The sequence below is a fragment of the Octopus bimaculoides genome, chromosome 2 (genome assembly GCF_046866305.1).
Source record: "Octopus bimaculoides isolate indiv1 chromosome 2, ASM4686630v1, whole genome shotgun sequence".
NCBI classification, from domain to species: domain Eukaryota; kingdom Metazoa; phylum Mollusca; class Cephalopoda; order Octopoda; family Octopodidae; genus Octopus; species Octopus bimaculoides.
This window is the reverse complement of record NC_142929.1, coordinates 156,086,555-156,095,690: the sequence shown is the minus strand read 5'-3', so window position 1 is coordinate 156,095,690 and position 9,136 is coordinate 156,086,555. Positions and strand designations below refer to the sequence as shown.

The 9,136-nt window shown below is 39.3% G+C and overlaps 1 long non-coding RNA gene across 1 annotated transcript in view; it reads left to right on the top strand.

The window, feature by feature from the left end:
- The first annotated feature begins 1,568 nt into the window (after positions 1 to 1,568).
- The window catches only part of LOC149137265 (uncharacterized), a 28,265-nt gene continuing 20,697 nt past the window's right edge, over positions 1,569 to 9,136 (top strand). The window contains exons 1-2 of the long non-coding RNA XR_016240801.1: positions 1,569 to 2,103; positions 3,617 to 7,525. This is a non-coding gene — a long non-coding RNA (uncharacterized LOC149137265). The remainder of the gene's footprint in view (positions 2,104 to 3,616; positions 7,526 to 9,136) is intronic.

Sequence of the window (9,136 nt, the reverse complement as noted above, 5' to 3'; positions counted from 1 at the left end):
GCAGACTAAAAGTTAAAAAAATAACAACAACAATAATAATGTAGTCGCATGTACACACACACACAAACATATATACATGCACACATGAATATGTGTATATATATATATGTGTGTGTGTGTGTGTGTGTGTGTGTGTGTGTGTGTGTGTGTGTGTGTGTGTATGTGTGTGTGTGTGTGTGTGTGTGTGTGTGTGTGTGTGTGTGTGTGTGTGTGTGTGTGCATTATACACACACACACACAAATCCTTTAACACATCATTAAAGATTTCCATGTCTTATAATTTGGATTATATTTTACTCTTCGCTACACTCACACAACAGATTTACTCTTGAAGAATTTCGGTATTAGACTGGAATCCAACCATGTTGGTAGCCCAGAATTCTGGGTGAGAGCTTCTCTAGAAATGCCCTACCTTTATAGTCTACCAGGACCTAATATGTGTGTGTTTATATAAATGTTTCTTCATAAGTTTAAGAAGGATCACACACGGCGCTTAAGTCACTTTACTAACTTCACAGCTAATTTGTATACATACACGCATGCCTGCATACATACATGCAAACATACACACACATACACACACACACACATACACACACACACACACACACACATATATATATATATATATATATATATATGGGGGGGGGGGTGCATATGTGTGTGTATAATGAATGTGTGTTTGTGTTTGTGTCTTCCTCTCTACTCCTTGAGCTACTTGACAACCGGTGTTGGTGAGTTTACACCTTCGTAACTTAGCGGTTCGGCAAAGGTCCGTTACAATAAATACTACAGTAAAGAAAAAAGTAATAAAAAGTATTGGGCTTTATTTGCTCAACAAAATCTCTCAAATTCAAAGCCCCAAAATAGCTGCAGTCCAGTATGTGTGTATCACACGTTTGTGTGTGTGTGTGTGTGTGTGTGTGTGTGTGTGTGTGTGTGTGTGCCAACACAGAAGCACTCACTCACGCACAACCATACACACACACACACACGGAGATATTTCACATATATTATGCATGCATGTAACATCTCAGATCAATGCAAAAGTTAAAGCATAGACGGAAAGAGAGCTATAGGAGGAGTAACGACAACAGAGGGAGGAAGAGGCAAGAGATTGTAGGGAGAATAAGACAACAAAGTAGTTAGGAAAGTAGGTAATTAATCTGCTTCCCCCTTCTCTCATTTTGCAACACCCTTTCCTTGTCATTCTCTCACTCTCTCTCTCCCTCTCTTATAAATCGTATGTGTGTGTATGTGTATGTATATAAATTTACGTGCAATCTCACGATAACTATGTGTATCTTACGTTTGCATAATGTATGCTGCATGATACTTGAGCATACATCCACATGTACCCTCGCGCGGTCCAAACAGTGATTGGTTAAATATGAAAGTCACTCAAATAATATAAATATACCATTGCAACTTTTTTTACACCCACACACACATAAGGCAACACCCACCAAACCACCTACCGCCATATGTATCTGTGCGCGCGCGCGCGATGCGCTTGTGTTTGTGTGTGTGTGTGTGTGTGTTCGCACGCGTGTGCGCATGTGTATTTGGGGTAAATGGGTGTTTTTTTCATTATGAATGTCATAAATAAGTTTGCGTAAGTGTATGTGTGTGTTTCGTGGAAATGGGCGTTTGGAGTTATTGTGTAATTGGAGTAATGTGTAAGTGTGTTTAAGTGCTTGCATCAGTGCTTCAGTGTGTGTGTGTGTGTGTGTGTGTGTGTGTGTGTGTGTGTGAATAAACTGCTCAGCTTTTAACAGAATCAATTCGTCATCAGTGAGTGGAAAACGTCAGTAAACGAAACTGCGAGAAGATTTTTCTCAAACGTTTAGCATGTACCTTGTCAACACTACCACTAATTTATAGTATTCCTTGGTTAGTTGACTGTTGACAGTAACAGGTTAGCGTTAAAGAATGCCTGCTACCATTATTTTCCTGGTGGTGCTAATGGGAGCGATCGCATCGACCATAGACGCAGCTTATTCAAACAAAGATACCCGATTTTTTAAAATTGCAGCTTTTAATATACAAATATTTGGTCCCACTAAATCGTCGAAAGTTGATGTGATGAAAATTATAACACAAGTAAGTCACTTATCAATTTGAGTGCGTGCACGCGTGCGCGCTTGTCCGTGCATGCTATACATGACTGAACGATTAGACAGTGCTTGATGTACAAATGGCTTTGTTGGGAGAGCATATTTCAGTTATGTATGTATGTATGTTCGTATGTATGTATGTATGTTCGTATGTATGTATGTATGTTCGTATGTATGTATGTATGTTCGTATGTATGTATGTATGTTCGTATGTATGTATGTATGTATGTATACACACATACACACGCACACACATGTATGTATGTATGTATGTATGTATGTATGTATACACACGCACACACATGTATGTACGTATGTATTGTATTGTATTGATGAATTTGGTAGATAGATAGATAGATAGATAGATAGATAGATAGATCGACAGATCGATAGATTGACATGTATACATATATACGTACATTCGTCCGTACTTTGTAATATAAATATATGATCATATCCGTATATATTTAGATTCGATAGGAAATTAGGCTTCCTGGTTGACTTCTCCTTAACTTGAGATTCTGGATCGAATCGACTGAATTTATTGTTACTTAATAATTTAAACATCAGGATCCTTGTATGAGTATCCAATTTTTTTCACCTACCGACGATCTTATCAAAATAACAATGAGTCGATTTATCGTTATAATTTCCTGCTTTGTTGTTTACGATGTTTTTATAGGCGGGAAGCGAGTAAAATGATGCACTTAACTAGCTTTACAATGCCGCATCGAAAACGATCGTTTTGTGGGGAATTCTTTGTTCTTTCTCTCTATTTATTTGTAATTACAAGAAGACAAAATTATTTTTAAAAATTCATTGTTATTGTTGATATTTCGTTACGAAGAGCAGCGGCTTGGCAGACACGATCGTTAGTTATCTCCCTTGGCATATTTTAAAACATTCTTAATTCGGTAACATATCCACAATTCAAATACAGAAATGGATTTAATCCAACCTTTTGGCCTGGTGCCTACTTAAGAATTTTTGCTTAGAATATATTTTAGCCGCTTAAAATCTTGTCCATATAGTCTTTAAATTTTTTCGTTTTTTGCTTTCTTTAGTTACGGCCAGAATCACAGCATGTTTTCATAAATGACTGTTATTTATGAAGCTCTGTGTGTTTACGCCTTTAAAATATATTTTAATCGAAATCTTGAAGATTATTGAGTCATGTCTGGCTTTCCTTGCACACGACTTAACTATAGCCCTGGCTAAAGCGTAGATCGAACGTGTACAATCTTTAATCTTGCTCGCCGTCCGCACTTTTCCACGAATTTAATATTGTGATTGCTTGTATCTAAACTGTTACAATATAAAAAGAGGTGGTGGCGAACATGAGTGGCAACAACCTGGAGTATAGTACAGGTGTCGGTGAGGTTGGACTCAAAATTTTTTTCAGGTGGACATAAGTAGTATGATTGAATGGCAAGTTTAAGAGTGATTCAAAACTGAGATTTCATCCTCTGACGAAACTTTAATCAACTTCTTTTAAATAGCCCTTCAAGGAGAGAGAGTGTAAAGAAAATGGGTACCCTATCACCAGTAAGTGGATGTTACTCTAACATAAACACACACACACAAACGCATACGCACACACACACACACACACACACGTGCGTGTGTGCTTATGTATGTACGTACATATGTATGCATGCGTGAATGTAGTTTACCAGCTATGTATGTGTACATATATTCGTTTAAAATTTTGGCAAAAGGCTAGCAATTTTCATATACAGATAGACACCTCTCTCGTTACAGATAGATAGATAAGACAGACAGGTAGACAGACGGTCAGACAGATAGACAGAGAAGGTGACAGTCGTCTTTTTGCCGAGGAGCACCACTTTTTGCGCTTCGCTTTTTCCCTATTAAAGATGTAGTGACTCCTTATCTTAATATCTATGATAACTTGCAAAGTCTGTTGTTGACCTACAGAAGTGCACAATTTATGGGCTATCTTACAATTAACCTATTTATATTTATATTTAAATTGACTTCGACCAAAGATAATTTACAAGCTGGGCTCTTGAAAATTTTAATTTACCTGTTAACCAGTCCAACCTTAGATAATAGAGCGTGATATAAGCAGGTACAATCCTCCTTTTTTTATTGCCCGGGCTGTGTTGTATTTTTATTTTATCTAGTATACTGCATAAAGCAACTTTGTGCGGCAAATAGTTTCAGTTACCATTGCTCCACCACTCTCATAAGTCTGCTTACTCCTTCCATACAATTTGTTGTTAATCTTGGCCAGCTCTTAATTCTAATTCCTATTTCTCTTAGGTCAGGCCTCAATTTATAAATTTCTTCATAGACATAAACAATAGACCATCTCGTTTCGGGATGTCCTGTGCTGACACCAAACGAATATAGAAATCGCCACGATGGGGTAGGATAGTATTTACATTGGAAACTATGAAAACACTACAAAATCAGCACTCCTGCTTAGTGGTGTGAACATCATCCTGAGCCCGTCGTTGAAGGTAAAATGTCACTATCTTTTGGGATTTTCTAGTCAACACTGACAGAACGATCCAGGCTAATCGTTCAGATATGATTAGTAAAGACAGGGAAGAAAATACTTGTAGACTAATAGCTGTAAATGTTCCCACTGATAAAAATATATCAGTAAAGGAATTTGATAAATTAAGTAAATATAAGGATCTGGAAATTGAAATACAAAAGATGTGACATCTCAAAGCGAGAATAGTTCCTATTATCGTAGGTGCTCTAGGTATGATAAAAAAAGGGATGCTAGAAACATCTAGATAACATCCCAGGAGAACCATGTCTCAGAGAAATCCAAAAGATTGTGCTGACAAGTACTGCCCACATCCTTAGATTAACCCTATCCATTTAAATGTCTGTGTTGTATTACCCGAAGATATTCTGCTACTGCTCCTTCCCCTCCTCAAGCTTTCATTCATACTGTAACATATCTTACCCTTCACTCGTCCTCGGTCGCTGGGTGTGTCTCGGCAAGTGACTAACAAGCATGCAGACTAAAAGTTAAAAAAATAACAACAACAATAATAATGTAGTCGCATGTACACACACACACACACATATATACATGCACACATGAATATGTGTATATATATATATATATATATGTGTGTGTGTGTGTGTGTGTGTGTGTGTGTGTGTGTGTGTGTGTGTGTGTGTGTGTGTGTGTGTGTGTGTGTGTGTGTGTGTGTGTGTGTGTGTGTGTGTGTGTGTGTGTGTGTGCATTATACACACACACACACAAATCCTTTAACACATCATTAAAGATTTCCATGTCTTATAATTTGGATTATATTTTACTCTTCGCTACACTCACACAACAGATTTACTCTTGAAGAATTTCGGTATTAGACTGGAATCCAACCATGTTGGTAGCCCAGAATTCTGGGTGAGAGCTTCTCTAGAAATGCCCTACCTTTATAGTCTACCAGGACCTAATATGTGTGTGTTTATATAAATGTTTCTTCATAAGTTTAAGAAGGATCACACACGGCGCTTAAGTCACTTTACTAACTTCACAGCTAATTTGTATACATACACGCATGCCTGCATACATACATGCAAACATACACACACATACACACACACACACACACACACACATATATATATATATATATATATATATGGGGGGGGGTGCATATGTGTGTGTATAATGAATGTGTTTGTGTTTGTGTCTTCCTCTCTACTCCTTGAGCTACTTGACAACCGGTGTTGGTGAGTTTACACCTTCGTAACTTAGCGGTTCGGCAAAGGTCCGTTACAATAAATACTACAGTAAAGAAAAAAGTAATAAAAAGTATTGGGCTTTATTTGCTCAACAAAATCTCTCAAATTCAAAGCCCCAAAATAGCTGCAGTCCAGTATGTGTGTATCACACGTTTGTGTGTGTGTGTGTGTGTGTGTGCCAACACAGAAGCACTCACTCACGCACAACCATACACACACACACACACGGAGATATTTCACATATATTATGCATGCATGTAACATCTCAGATCAATGCAAAAGTTAAAGCATAGACGGAAAGAGAGCTATAGGAGGAGTAACGACAACAGAGGGAGGAAGAGGCAAGAGATTGTAGGGAGAATAAGACAACGTAATAAAAAGTATTGGGCTTTATTTGCTCAACAAAATCTCTCAAATTCAAAGCCCCAAAATAGCTGCAGTCCAGTATGTGTGTATCACACGTTTGTGTGTGTGTGTGTGTGTGTGTGTGTGTGTGCCAACACAGAAGCACTCACTCACGCACAACCATACACACACACACACACGGAGATATTTCACATATATTATGCATGCATGTAACATCTCAGATCAATGCAAAAGTTAAAGCAGAGACGGAAAGAGAGCTATAGGAGGAGTAACGACAACAGAGGGAGGAAGAGGCAAGAGATTGTAGGGAGAATAAGACAACAAAGTAGTTAGGAAAGTAGGTAATTAATCTGCTTCCCCCTTCTCTCATTTTGCAACACCCTTTCCTTGTCATTCTCTCACTCTCTCTCTCCCTCTCTTATAAATCGTATGTGTGTGTATGTGTATGTATATAAATTTACGTGCAATCTCACGATAACTATGTGTATCTTACGTTTGCATAATGTATGCTGCATGATACTTGAGCATACATCCACATGTACCCTCGCGCGGTCCAAACAGTGATTGGTTAAATATGAAAGTCAGTCAAATAATATAAATATACCATTGCAACTTTTTTTACACCCACACACACATAAGGCAACACCCACCAAACCACCTACCGCCATATGTATCTGTGCGCGCGATGCGCTTGTGTTTGTGTGTGTGTGTGTGTGCGTATGTGTGTGTGTGTGTGTGTTCGCACGCGTGTGCGCATGTGTATTTGGGGTAAATGGGTGTTTTTTTTCATTATGAATGTCATAAATAAGTTTGCGTAAGTGTATGTGTGTGTTTCGTGGAAATGGGCGTTTGGAGTTATTGTGTAATTGGAGTAATGTGTAAGTGTGTTTAAGTGCTTGCATCAGTGCTTCAGTGTGTGTGTGTGTGTGTGTGTGTGTGTGTGTGTGTGTGTGTGAATAAACTGCTCAGCTTTTAACAGAATCAATTCGTCATCAGTGAGTGGAAAACGTCAGTAAACGAAACTGCGAGAAGATTTTTCTCAAACGTTTAGCATGTACCTTGTCAACACTACCACTAATTTATAGTATTCCTTGGTTAGTTGACTGTTGACAGTAACAGGTTAGCGTTAAAGAATGCCTGCTACCATTATTTTCCTGGTGGTGCTAATGGGAGCGATCGCATCGACCATAGACGCAGCTTATTCAAACAAAGATACCCGATTTTTTAAAATTGCAGCTTTTAATATACAAATATTTGGTCCCACTAAATCGTCGAAAGTTGATGTGATGAAAATTATAACACAAGTAAGTCACTTATCAATTTGAGTGCGTGCACGCGTGCGCGCTTGTCCGTGCATGCTATACATGACTGAACGATTAGACAGTGCTTGATGTACAAATGGCTTTGTTGGGAGAGCATATTTCAGTTATGTATGTATGTATGTTCGTATGTATGTATGTATGTTCGTATGTATGTATGTATGTTCGTATGTATGTATGTATGTTCGTATGTATGTATGTATGTTCGTATGTATGTATGTATGTATGTATACACACATACACACGCACACACATGTATGTATGTATGTATGTATGTATGTATGTATGTATGTATGTATACACACGCACACACATGTATGTACGTATGTATTGTATTGTATTGATGAATTTGGTAGATAGATAGATAGATAGATAGGTTTCTTTATTAGCCACACAGGGCTCAACACAGAGGGGACAAAATACAAATGTAGAGTTTTTCTTTTCGAGGGGGTCGAAAACAAAGCAGAAAAAAAACAAAAGTGGGGACAACGATGAAAAAAAAAAAAAAAAAAAAAAAAAAAACATCGCAAAACGTTTGGGGTATTTACAAAAAATACGAAAAATACAAAAAATTCCCAATAAATGGGGAGGTTATCCGTGGAAAGAAAAACCTACGAAAAGACCACGGTAACCTCGGTCTTTAGCGTCACAGTTTGTTAAATAAAATTTCTCTGTTTACAAAATTTTAAAACGTTTTATAGAATCATGGTCAAGGTGGCTTCGTCATTTATACGTGCCATTCTTGCTACATGTATCCATCTTTTTTCGAAACATTTGCTAGACAACACTTGCCTCTCTACTCTCACCTTCCTTTTCAAGTGATACTTGAAAAAGTTGATGAGAGATTGACCAGAGAGGAAAGTATTTGTCTCTAATCCTTTCAGACGCGTCCACCAGATGCATTCTTTGGCCATAGCCACAAGTACGATAAATACAGCTCTTCCTTCCCGTTTAAAGGAAGGAGGCGTGACGATATTGACGATAGACTCGGTTGATAAACCGACTCGTCCCACACGCGACAGCAGTCGTTCGACATAAGCCCACAGCCCCGAAATGGTTGGACACCGCACGAGTGCGTGCAGAACGGTTTCATCGCTCTGACCGCATCTCGGGCAGGTCGGCCCCACATTTCGCGAGCCGTGTCTATAGAGCTTATCCCGAACGGGTAGCGCCTCTCGGTAACACTGCCAGGCCAGGGATCTCTGGAAGTTGTCCATAGGTCCCGGCCCGAAAGTCGTCCTGAACAGGCGGGTCAGGTATTCCTCGTCGACGCCCAGGTTCGCCCCGAGATCGTCGTCGTACCTGCCCTCCACTAATCCCCTATAGAATGACTTCGTTGTGATGCAGCCGCTCAAGGTCGACCCGGGACGGCAAAGTTGTTGCAGAGCAACGCGACACTCACGGTGCCATTCGCCATTCCTCGGCCTCTTTTTGATCCACGACTGCAGCTCGGTCATGGAGACGAGCTGCGGGAAAGCGTGTCGCACAAACGGCGACCACACCTGCTCACCGTCGTCCACGTAGAGCCGGAGATGTCGCAGTCTCAGCGCATGTCTGCGCATCATCAACCACGGCATGCCCAGCCCTCCTTTCAGC